This window comes from Cyprinus carpio, chromosome A19 (assembly GCF_018340385.1).
Source record: "Cyprinus carpio isolate SPL01 chromosome A19, ASM1834038v1, whole genome shotgun sequence".
NCBI lineage: Eukaryota > Metazoa > Chordata > Actinopteri > Cypriniformes > Cyprinidae > Cyprinus > Cyprinus carpio.
The window spans coordinates 8,088,034-8,101,535 of record NC_056590.1 but is presented as its reverse complement, the minus strand read 5'-3'; the positions used below and the strand labels follow the sequence as shown (position 1 = coordinate 8,101,535).

Sequence of the window (13,502 nt, the reverse complement as noted above, 5' to 3'; positions counted from 1 at the left end):
ATAAATCATTAAAAATTAATTTAAATAAAATGCATTTTAAAACTAATAAAAGCATAATTAATTATGGTTATGAAGATTTTTTTGACAGACTGATATATAGATAGATAATATTAAGGAAAAGAGCTGTTCATTATTACATATAACATATAATTAATACAACTTGAGGTCTGACAAAGATAATAAAAAATATTAAAATAGATTATAATAACACTGTACATCAATATGCTTTTTCAATATGCATTTAATTTTAATAACTCAAAAACTAATTATTTAAAGTTAAAGTTAACTCATTTGAATTAAAAAATAAGCTGTTACTTGATGAATAATAAAGATAAAAATAAATATTAAAATAGATTACAATAATAACCCTGTATATTAATATAATACAAATAAAAGTATAAAAATGAAGTATAGACATTATTTTACTAATTTAGGTTTAAATTTACAAACAAGATCAGATTCTGCATTTAACGTGTATCTATTAAAAACACCCCATCATAGTGACAACATGAGCATCTAGCATTTTTAAAACATAACTATATATCACACATCGCTCTGCGAAAAAGAACTACGCAAAATCCCAAGCGTTGTGTTAGATCTTTAATTTTTCAATAATCTCTTGTTTAGAAATATTGCACATGGTCAACATGCCTGTTGATGAGTTTGCACTCACCTTCCTCATTCTAAAACTCCTTCTCCAAAGTAAAGACAGTTTATTGGATACACAATCATAAGTTGTACACGCATACATGTGCAGGTATGTGTGTGTGTGTGTGTGTGCAAGCACTTGTCTGTTGCCGGGGAAGGCAAAGAAAGGGCAGATAAATCAAGTTAAGAATTGAGTTGAATGGTTATATATGCCGATTTCTCCTCACGCACATCAGTAGCCACCGGGTTTCAGGCATATGATAACAGTCTTTTAATGCAGTGCCACTGCATTTTCGGGAGGGAAAATATGAATAGCCTTTGAGTTTGATTTGTCAGGGTGCATGTAATGTATAAGCACATACGCTCGCACACACACAGACATCTGTATATCATAGACATATAGAAATATATAGGTATATTTATACATTTATATTGTCACACATTCAAGTGAAGACTGAGTAGCATTTTTATACTCGACACACCTTCTCTTTCAGCAAAACCAGACGCAAGAAAGTGCTAGGTTACATTTTTTTTTAGTTTGTTCAGTTTGGAATTCTCTCTCGATACTCATTGATTTTTTTTCCCCCACTCTCCTTTCAATATATATTTTTATTACAGCTTGTACAGTGAAAATCTATGGCACTAACAGGTCACTCGTCTACTTCAAAAAAAGAAATTCCCACCCACGTCCTATTGCACCAATGAAAGAAGAGGCAGAGTAAGAAAGAGGAGATCCTGAGAAATGCCGCCCCAGCGCTGGTCTCGAGTCAGCTTTCCCTTGCGTAATCCTGAATCGAAATCGTCATCGCAGACTACAACGCTTACTCTGACTCCAAACCAGCGCTTAAAGTGGCGCTTTCCATCAACACTTCGGTTAATAGTCTATTAAGGAGATGAGAAAAATAAGGGCTTTCCCTACGGGATGTGGAAATGGAGAATCGAACGCAATGGAACAAAGTTGTTAGTTAGTTTTTAAATATCTAAAAACAAATACTTTCCTGATTTAAATCATGGTCTTGGACCACATATTGTGCAAACACCTGATTGAAATATAAAAAAGCGAGAAAGAAAGAGGAAAAGAACACACCCTCTGCCCCCCTCCCCAGCCATCACGGTTATATATAAATATATACAGTGTACGGGGAAAAGCCTAAGTCGGCGGCCAGAGAAGAGGAGCTTCAGCTAATAGGCTAAAACAGAGTCTTTTTTCTTTTCGACGTTATCGCTCCAACACTTAGATAGCTGGATTAGTCCATGCTGAAAATATTACTAGAGTAAGAAGAAGAAGAGAGGCGCAAGCTAATACAAAAAAAAAATGATATCAGTCAGTTCCACCATTACGACACAACAACAAAACACAAAGCATAACTACACGTTGATTCGAAGAGGGGTAGTGTCTCTATTCGTCTGAGTCTTCTTTTTGAGGTTTGGACAATGTTTTCCTCTCTCACTTTTGAATGTGCTGTGTTGTTGTTGCTGTTTATGCGATTGTGGCGGTCGCCGTAGCCTCTGTTTTCTGCTCTGCTGGTCTACGTGATTACAAGTCTTAAGTTTGTTGCTTCTGGGACCAAAAAACAAAACAAAAAAACCTGTGAATTTACAGCCCGTGCTGAAGAACAGTAACAGCCTATGCATGTACCCCGTCACAGGGGCATAACATTCGCATTAAGACCCTTCTCCTCCCCTGGCTATTGCTTTCCTCTCGGCCTATACAAATGAAAGTGCAAGCGCATTTGTACCCCTTCCCTCCCCCACCCACCCACCCCGTCCCCGTTTTGGATCGAAAGTTACCGGTACCTCAAACAGTCTAATTTCTCTTCTAAAACATTCAGTCCTTTCGATAAAAATCTGTGCTGGCCCCACGCTGGGGGCTTTACTGAGTGTGTGCAGACAGGCTGGTTTGGTGCTGCCTGTAGTGCAGCATTGAAGGGCTCGAAAATTCCGACAGAAGGTGAAGCCACGCCCTAATGCAGAGGTGGACCAATGACGGCCTAACACGAGTGGCATATGCAAATGAGTGCGACCTCATGCGTTGTATGTACTAGTTTCTTGTGCAAGTCGTTAATGTGTAAAAGTGATATTATTATGTAATTGCATAAAGTGTATGTGTGTGTGTGTGTGTGTGTGTGTGTGTGTGTGTGTAACAACAGAACATCAACGAAGTGAACGCAATGGCAACGAAATCAGTTCGATTAGAAACTAAGCAAAATCCACAAAAGTGCTGTACTGTATATCGCCAGCGGAAACGGGTTTACACATTTCTATAATCCATCCCTACATTCGTCTTTCATCCTTCTGTTCTGCTCGTCATTCTTCATCTCGACTCCTGCGGATCGCCCGCGTCTTTCTTTGGCTCTTCCGTGGCCCTGCCCCTCTCATCTGCTTCGGAATTCTCCCTGGCCGCTGGATTGGATGGTCCGGGAGTAGAGGCGGAGTCAGAGCTTCCGCTAGCCACACCTCCCATGATTTCAGAACTGCCGGCGGTCTGCATGATCTTCTGCCTTACCTCGCGGATCTTCAGCTGCAGGCACACCTTGCTGGGAAATGTTTCTGAGTGGCGAGCTTGGAAGGCAGCTGTGGCTTGCGCTGTAACAAAAAAAGATATGCATGCTACGTTCTGCCTTCACAACAATGGCTGATGCTTATTATTTATTCAGAAATCATTATTATATGCAAATTTGGTGCTCAATTATTTCTTGATATCACCAATGTTGGAAACAGTTGTACTGCTTCATATTTTTTTGTAAACTGATACTATTTTTTCAGGATTCTTTGATGCATAGAAAGTTCAAAAGAAACAGCATTTATTTGAAGTAGACTTTTCTTTTGCTGAATAGAAGTATAAATTGAACTCAAGTCAAAATTCTAGCTGTGCTATACTGGGAGATGGCTAACTTGATGTTACCTGAGGGGAAGAAGCCGTGCTCCTGGAAGAGCTGCATGACGAGCGCACGCCGCTGGTCTAACATCCTACGCAGAGAGGAAGGCGGCACGCGGTCCAACTCCTCTAAAATATGCTCGGTCTCTCCAACTGATAAACACAGAAGACGAGAAAACACACATAAATAAATACCTTAATGCATGGGTTCATGAGACTGAGTTTAGGCATAACAATGAGCCCACCAGCCCTGTCGAAGGTAAAGATGTCCCCTTCACACTTGGCAGCACTCTTGGGTGTGTTGGGTTCTGAGCTGCAGCTGGACAGGCGACGACTCTTCCTCCGTGGTGAACTGGGATCGTCGGCAGAGTCTAGATCTATTGAAGGGAAGAAAAGAAAATGAAAAGAGGGCTCAAAATCACACAAAAAGGACTTCCGGGATGACGAGGAAGCGAGCAAAAGCGTAATATCTTAACTCCCTGACGGTCTTATGCTCCCTGACGGAAAAATACATAAAAACCTAAAAATTATAGTATAATATAGTATGTCAGGGAGTAAACAAAGAAGAACAAGGGCGAATCAGCAAACAACTACTCAACCGGCAGATCTTTTATCCTCAGAAGCCAACGCAGCTAACGAGCTAGCTAAAGATAACAAAAGCATGGAAGCTATTCAAGCTACTATCATTGCAGAGCTAAAAAAAGTTCAAGAGGACGCTAAAAACGAGCTGATTGACAAGATTGGGGCATTAAAATACCGAAGTGAGTGGTTTCCGAGAAGAAATGGGGAAACGTATGGACGACATTGCTGAAGAATTAAAAGGAGTGACTCAAAGAGTGGAGGAGACAGAGCAGAGAGTGACCGACATTGAGGAGATCAATGCCGATGTTTTACGATGCCCTGGAACACGCTCTATACATGCAAAAGGAGCTCCAAAACACGAGTCACAGAGCTGGAAGCACGTTCACGAAGGAACAATATTCGCATACATGGTATAACCGAAGAATCCGAAGGCACCAATATTCAACTTTTCATGGAGAACTTTTTAAAATCAGAACTTTTCTCTCGCTAATACGACACTTAACATACAGCGCTGCCACCGCTCACTAGGCTCCAAACCACCACCGAGTGCTAATCCCAGATCCATTGTCATGTGCTTTCTGGAGCACACAACGAAGGAGAAAGTGTTGCGTGCGGCATGGGAGAAAAAGACTATTCAATTCCTCGGAAAACGTGTGTACTTTGACCACGACTACCCTAGTGACATTCTCTCCAAGCGCAAATCTTACAACCCAATCAGAAAAATGCTGAAAGAGAAAGGCTGTCGTTTCCAAACTATGTACCCGGCCAGACTTCGCGTGTTCTTTGATGAAGGCCCAATCATTTACAAAAGTCTAGAGGAAGCTACGGACGACTTGAAGAAGAGAGGGCTAATACAAGATGATGTGGTGGAGGACGCTGCACCCACTCACAGGACGAGGAAAACCCCTTGGGAATCAGCGCGTGGAACCGGTCGGAAACAGAGAGGAGCGCACAAAAACATATTCAGGAAAAGCTGAAAAGATTCAAGCGCCCCGATAATAAGGACTAACTAAAACTTCCCAGCTAGTCATCTCTACGTGCTGGAATAGAAAAGTAAACAGAGGATTATGACTCCGCCCTTAAAAAAGAGTGACATTGTTATTGACCGTCACATGAGGAACGCTTTCTCTTTGCGCTGCTACGATAGAGGAGAGGAAGAGTGGAAGCACTGAGAGGGATGCCCTGGTTCTCCAGGCCCTCCTCCCCCCTCCAAACATGAAGGTGGACTTACACTTCACTTTTGGAAGTCACCCCCTTTTTTTCTTTTTTGTTCAGGTGTGTTTTACGTTCTTCCTTGCAGACCTTTGTTTGTTCAACAGAGCATCTAGAGATATATATGTACATTATTCTATACCCCCATAAAGATGACGGTCAAACAGCATTATAAGGTAATTACCCTTAATGTAAATGGTTTACATAACCCAATTAAAAGAAGCAAGGCTATTGCTAAAATGAAACGTGGGAAATATGACATAATATTCTGGCAAGAAACGCATTGTTCATACTAAAAGAACTAAAATTATACTAAAAATCAGGCTAAATTTCCAATTATTACTCTTCATACTCAAAAGGTAATTCTAGAGGAGTTGCTATTCTTCTACCAAGCAGGCTAAATTTCCAATTTTCATCTCAGGTTAGCGACAAGGAGGCACGTTATATATTGGTTAAAGGATATATAGATCATAAAGAAGTGACTCTCTTAAACGTTTATAGACCACCAGGTAAAGACAATAGTCTAATTAAGAGAATTTTTGACCTTATTGCAACAGAAATATCGGGAGTGTTTATTTGCGGAGGTGACTGGAATATTTGTCTTAACACCTCCATAGATTCTTCGAGCAAAAAATAAAAAACCTCAAGCAGAGGCAATCCTTGTTAAGAAAATGCTTAAGGAAGTTGGGATGATGGATGTATGGAGAAGTCTGTATCCAACAAACAGGAGTTATACAACTTTTTTTTCTCATTCTCACCGTGTGCATTCACGCTTAGATTATTTTTTTATGCTAAACGCTGACAGACATAGAATTGTAGAATGTGAAATAGGAGTGAAGGACGTATCCGATCATGCAGATGTATGTTTAACATTACATTTAGATAATGACCGTAAAGAAACATTATGGAGATTGAACACCAGTTTTTTAAAAGATGGTGAATTTCATAATTTTGTTGAAAAAGAAATTAGAGACTATACAGACTATAACAATGACACCTGCACTTCTCCAAGTATATTTTGGGACGCCTTAAAGGCCGTTCTTAGGGGAAAATTGATTATGTGGTCTTCTATGAAAAAAAAAGAAAGAGAAAGGCGTATCAATGATTTGACCGCAGAACTAAAGTCCCTTGAACAAAAAACATATGCAAAATAATAATAATGACCTATTAGAAAATATAGCAGAAAAAAAGCAAACTTTAAACAGGGCCTATGAGGATCAAATAGAAAAGAAAAACCAAATTTATGAAGCAAAATTACTATGAAAATGGTCCCAAAGCTAAGAAACTTCTTGCTTGGAGATTACGTAAACAGCAGGCTGATAGATTTATACACAAGGTGAAAAACCCTCAGGACGACAACATACACTATAATTTGAAAGACATACAAAATTCTTTTGCAGCTTTCTATACGCAACTATATACCCAACCACACCCATTGGATCAAGAAGCTACAAACCGTTTTCTGTCCTCGCTTGACCTACCATCAATAGGAACAGAACAGAACGAAAGGTTAAATCAATTAATAACAGAGGAGGAAATCAGTAGAACAATTTCTAAATTGAAAGTAAACAAAATGGCAGGTGAGGATGGTTACCCCGCAGAGTGGTACAGACATTTCCGAAAATTAATTATTCCCCAACTTAAAAATTGCTTTAACCACATCTTAACAGGAGGAGAAATACCACCATCCTGGAAACGGGCGGTGATTTCAGTTATACACAAACCAGGCAAAGAGACAAAATTGAATGTGGTTCGTATAGGCCAATATCGGTTTTAAACATTGATTACCGCATATTTGCAACAATATTAGCCAAGAGGCTTGAATCAATTGTCCCTGAACTAACAGACACAGATCAATCTGGATTTGTACGAAACCGACAAACTCATGATAATGTAAGGCGGGGCCTCCCCATCTTTTTGATAAAATGAAAATAAAGAATCAATAGCCGTTAGTCTTGATGCTGAAAAAGCATTTGATTCTGTTGGTTGGGAATATTTATACCTAGTTTTAAACAGATTTGGATTTAATAGTAACATTATTGGATGTATAAGATCTTTGTATGACTCGCCATCTGCCAGAATTAAAATAAATGGGGACCTTTCCGACACTGTGAATTTAGAAAGAGGCTGTCGACGGGGCTGTCCCCTTAGTGCGACGTTTTTTGCTCTGTTTATTGAACCTCTTGCTCAAGCAATCAGAGAACATAAAAACATCTCTGGTATTATCATAGGAGACTCGGAACATAAAGCATGCTTGTATGCTGATGATGTCCTCTTAACATTATCTAACCCTAAAGTGAGTTTACCCAACCTCTTGTCCTTACTTAAAGAATTTGGTACCTATTCAGGATACAAATTAAATTTGCAAAAAACTCAGATTATCTCATTTAAACTATCACCCATCCATAGATATTAAAAAAACTGTCAAAATTCAACTGGAAAAATAACAAAAATAAAATATTTAGGAATCCAAATTCCAAAAGATCTTTCTAGATTGTTTGAGGAAAATTATGCTATATTGACCTCAAATATTAAAGCTGATATACAGCGGTGGTCTCTGTTGCCAATGAATATGTATAATAGGATTGATAGTATCAAAATGAATGTGTTACCAAGGATTCTCTATTTGTTCCTGGCACTGCCAATTCGGATACCACCCAATCAATTTTATGATTGGAATAGAATGATGTCACATTTCATTTGGGCAAAACAAAAACCAAGAATAAAGTTCCAAACATTACAGTTGCAAAAGGAGAAAGGCGGATTGGCTGTCCCATGTTTGGAAGATTACTACAAAGCAGCACAGCTGCAAGTACTGATAGGCTGGAGTGACCCAACATGCGAGGCTAAATGGAAGGAAATAGATCAGTCATATTTTGACACCCCCCTACAGTCCATGCTCAGTGATAAACCTCTTCTCAATAAACATTTAAATTCACAATTGCTACCTCCCTGGATAACAGTACCAATAGAAATTTGGTTTAAAATACTAAAAAACAGCAACACTGAGAGGAGTGCCAGATGTTTAAGATGGCCAGCCTATGATTCTGAGTTTTTACCTTCAAAGACAGATTGTGGTTTTGTGCATTGGTCTCAAAAAGGCATCACGGGATATTGGGCTCTTTCAGATAAGAAGGTTCTTAAAAGTTACTCACAACTTCCAGAGACATATAATTTACAAAAACATGATTTGTTCCGATATCTTCAGCTGAGGAACTATTATGACAAAAATATAAAATTTTATGGAAGAAGAAGTAGGACTGGTTAAACTTCTGGTAGAATCTTGCAAAGGTAATGCCCCTAAGAAACAAATATCAAAGGTATATACATGTTTACAAGCTACAAGAAACCTCTCAACCACATATATTAGACAAACATGGGAAAAAGAAGCAGATATATTAATTTCTGAAGATGATTGGTTGAACATATGTAAGACTGCCATGAATACCTCATCTTCTGGTACTTGGAGGGAGTTTATATGAAAAAACATTGTACGTTTCTTTATTTCACCATATGTTAAGAGTAAACAAAGTAAAGATCCAGACAAAGCTGTGTGTTGGAGAAACTGCGGTGACATCAAAGCAAACCATTTTCATGTTTTTTGGAGCTGTACCAAAATTACACCCTTCTGGTCAATGGTGGTAAATGAAATAAAAAGCATAACTGGACTGGACTTGCTATACGATTTCACAATAGTCTATTTAGGTAATCTACCTCAAGAGTTAGCAAAATCAGAGAAGTATCTTCTGTCAATACTATTAGCTGGTGCAAAGAAAGCCATAACACGCAAGTGGCTGTGTGAAGATGTTCCCTCCAAAACAGACTGGTTCCAGATCATCACAGACATTCGCGAAATGGAAAGACTCACATTCTCAATAAGGTTGGCCTCGGACAAATGTAAACATTATTGGAAAAAATGGGACAATTATATGAAACGAAACTCTGCCTTTAGATATTGACAAGTATTACTCTATTTTGTTATGCTGAAATATCAAGCGTAATAGTCTAATGGTATTGTGTGTGTGCAAACTAGATGCTCTGTGATTTTGTTTTTGTTTTGTGGTCTGCTGTTTTGTTATTTTTGTAAAATAACATTTGTGAAAAATAAAGTTTAAAAAAAAAAAAAAAAAAAAATCACACAAAAAGCAAAAGTTAGGCAAAAAGGAATCTAGATGCATTACCCTCCTTCTCTAGCTCGTTTCCTCATCTAGTTGTCTAATAAACCAGACTTGTATATTACAAATATTGTTGGCTCTTTGAAAAATTGCTCTTTTGTAAGTCGCTTTAGATAAAAGCATCTGCTAAATGCATGAATGTAAATATAGATTTTATGGAGTAAAATGTGGTATATGAATCTACTATTTCTCATTATATTTCTCATCTTCTCTGACCTGTAGAGTTCCTCCTCTTCTTGCGGTAGCTGCCCAGTATGGCTCTAGGGGAAGTTGCTAGACTCTGTAGATTGGGAGAGGGCAGCACATCTTCAGGCTTGAACTCCGGCAGCTCTTTAAGACGCTCTTCAAAAGAGGAGCCAAACAGCGCCCTGTGAAAGAGCAAGTATAGTTGTTACAGAATGAAATAATTGGCATATCAGCAGAGAAATAATGTAAATGATGTGAGCAGAAAGATGCAAGTAGAAATAGAGGGAATTGTCTAACCAGTGACTACCAGTTTGGTGTAAATGCAAAAGAATAAGGCCTGAAAGATAAACAAGCTCAACAATCAAATGTGTTACAATGCATAGGCATAAATGTGCACTACAGTCAGTTTTCCCTTCCAGGTCAAATACTGTCATGGCTGAGCAAAAGTTTGAAGAGAATCTTGAAGTGAAGTTAGTAAACTGTAGCTAGCTAACAGAATAGTATTACATCTGCTTTGATGTCAAATATATTTAAAGGTCTATTGCCATCACCTTGAAAACTATGATGTGTTAATTTTACAGTAAAATAAGGATATTAAAGGGATACACCAACGCAAAATGAAAATTTTGTCATTATTCACTCACCCCCATGTCGTTCCGAACCCGTAAAAGCTTTGTTCGCCTTTGGAACACAATTTAAGATATTTTGGATGAAAACCGGTAGGCTTGTGACTGTCCCATAGACTGCCAAATAAATAACAGTGTCCAGGTCCAGGAAAGTATGAAAAGCATCGTCAGAATATTCCATCTGCCATCAGTGATACAACTGTAATGTTATGAAGTGACGAGAATACTTTTTGTACACATGCTCAGATTTGCTAAAATGGCGCTTCGCTGATTTGGAGAGGCACAGAGAAGAAGAATTGTAGAAATAAGTCATTATTTTTGTTTTCTTCGTGTACAAAAACGTTAACAACATCTTTTACAGTTTAATCACTGACGGCAGATGGACTATTCTGACGATACTTTCCTGGACCTTGACACTGTTATTTATTTGGCAGTCTATGGGACAGTCACAAGCCTCCCGGTTTTCATCCAAAATATCTTAAATTGTGTTCCAAAGACGAACAAAGCTTTTACGGGTTCAGAACGACATGGGGGTAAGTGATTAATGACAAAATTTTCATTTTGCGGTGGAGTAACACTTTAAGTATATAACCTTGACCACACACTTACAATGCACTGGCCAAGAATATAATGCACCTGCGTACATGCACATATTATATTTTTTGGCTACCTGTTTACACAGTTATAATCTTCAATAAAAGTGTCATTGGCTTATTACAAAAAATGTTGAAAAAAAAAAATAATTATATAATTATGAAATTTTTTTATTTATAAACCGAAACTTTATTTACACTTAAACTTGAACTTGAAAATTAGAATGAAAGTGAGAAATGTTGCTTTGGCACCTAAGTGAAATAAACAAGTTTAAGTTGAAGTGCTACAGTTACTAAAACTAAAAATAAATTAAAGCTATAAACAATAAAAACAAAACTAATAAAACAAAAATATAGAATTAAAAGCTAATTCAAAAGAATAATAAATATCATAATAGTATGTTAATGATATACTAAAACAGCTTTTGACTGATCTTGGGTCATGCCACTCACTTGTCGCCAGCATCAGTTGTGTTTTTCAGAGGAGGTGGGCGGAACTTGGTCTTTTTAGCAGAAGGAGGGTCAGTCTGCAAAGGGGTCTGTGGGGGGTCCAAAACAGAAGCTTCCCTGCGTCCTGCCTGAAAGAAAAAATAAAAAGCAATTAACAGTCTCCTGACTTAATTTAGCAAATTTAGTGAATTCAGAAAAGTTGTATTGCATAACTTAGAAAAGCATCTTACCTCTCGACACGGTTCGTCTTTGCTGTTGGTCTCAGCTTGAGTCTCTGTCTCCCCTTCCATCGCTCTTGCTCTCTCAACTCTCTCTGTTTGAGACGGGCCCCCTCCTATGTCTCTCTCAGACTCTCGCTCCATTTTGCTCCCTTTCTTTCCATCCTCCTTCCCTTCACAATGCTGACCTATAGAACATTTTGAGCAAGACTTTTGAGGGACTGCAAGCACATTTTGTAATGCAAATGCTTATTTAAAAAATCTCACTGACCCCAAAATGTTAACATATATTATATATGTCATATTACATATACAGCATAAATACAATGTTTAAATTTTGGATTTTGGGGTCAGTGAGATTTTTTAAATAATAATAATAATAATAATAATAATAATAAGCGTTTGCGTGTGTGTGTGTGTGTCTGTGTGTGTGTGTGTGTGTGTGTGTGTGCATATATATATATATATATATATATATATGAATGAGATAGATATAACACTTTACAGAGTTCCTGTTACACTAGTTACATGTACTTTTTTTGCATAATATGCAACTAACCCTAACCTTATAGTAAGTACATGTTGTTAATTATTATTCCTTTCTTGAATGTATAATTTCACTGTAACAAGGACACACCTTAAAATAAAGTTTAACCAAATGTACTATTGTGCAGTTTATGAGGTTACATTTACCTTTATGTGCGTGTTGCACAGATTCCTCCAAACCACTAGGTGGCATCTGATGTCCATCCTTTGACACCACCAGGTCTCCCTGTTTCTCCATCTCCTTTCTAGATTCTGGTCCTCTCTCGTTTTCGTTTTCCATGTGCATGTTTACCTGAGACTGCAGCTGCGCATCTGTCTGCGTGTGTGGTTGCGCAGCCGCTGCTGAGAAGGTCTTTGCTTGAGGTGCTGAGGATGATGCTGGAACTGATGTGGAAGTTGCTGTGCTTTGTGGCACGGCTGTCACTGACACAACTCCTCCGGCTAAGCTGACACTGGGGTAAATGGCAGTCACAAGTTGACGGGTGGCCGTCGAGGCTTGTGCCGGTTGTGACAAACCGCCCGTGGGTGGACATGGAGCTAGGAGGGGTGGCTGACCTGTGGTAGAAATTTGATGATGTTCGTCATGCAGTGTTAAATATGTGTTGGTGGTTTAATCAACTGTCAGTCATAACACTCACTTGCAACAATAGGTTGAACCAAGGCTTGACCGGCTGGGGCAATTGCAGTAAAGCCAAGGGTAGCCACCTGTGATTGCAAAAAAGATGGGCCCGCAGGTGACAGGGCCTGCTGGGTGGAAGAGACTGCAGGTGTTGAACCCAATGGCAAAGGAGCCGCAACTCCAGGAGTTGACTGGACATATGTGATCCTGAGCAACGAAAGCACAGCGTCAAGTTAGGTTTGAGTCACAGTGACTTTTAAAAGAAAGACATCTACCTGCATCTTTCTTAACACTCCTGTCAAAGAAACAAACTCCTAACCCTAACTACTAAAATCAGAGGATAAGCCATTGGTAGAGTGGTATGAAAGTGTTTGTTTTTACACCAGTTCAGTTTAGTTATAGACAGCGGAGTGTGTGTGTGTATACACACACACATTTAAAAAAAAAAAATTTAATAAAATATATAAAACAAAAGAATACAGAAGATTTATGTCTTATAAAAACAGTTATTTCATTGTTAATTCTTGCAGTGTTATCATTATGTTTTCATTAAAATTCATTATTTCATAATTTTCATAATCTTTTTCGTCTCATCTTTTTTATCAGTGACATGATGACATGCCCATGATTAAAAATTTATGTAAAATGATATATATTTAATAAAAATCAAACATAAAAAAGGATTTCATTAAAATCCTTTAATTATAATTATGCATATTCTACATCTCATCTTAAAAACTTTTTTTTTCAACTAACCTATTTGTCAGTA

At 38.1% G+C, this 13,502-nt stretch overlaps 1 pseudogene; it reads right to left on the bottom strand.

Annotated features, from left to right (window-relative positions):
* Positions 1-587: 587 nt before the first annotated feature.
* Positions 588-13,502, bottom strand: part of LOC109111354 — a 29,413-nt pseudogene continuing 16,498 nt past the window's right edge.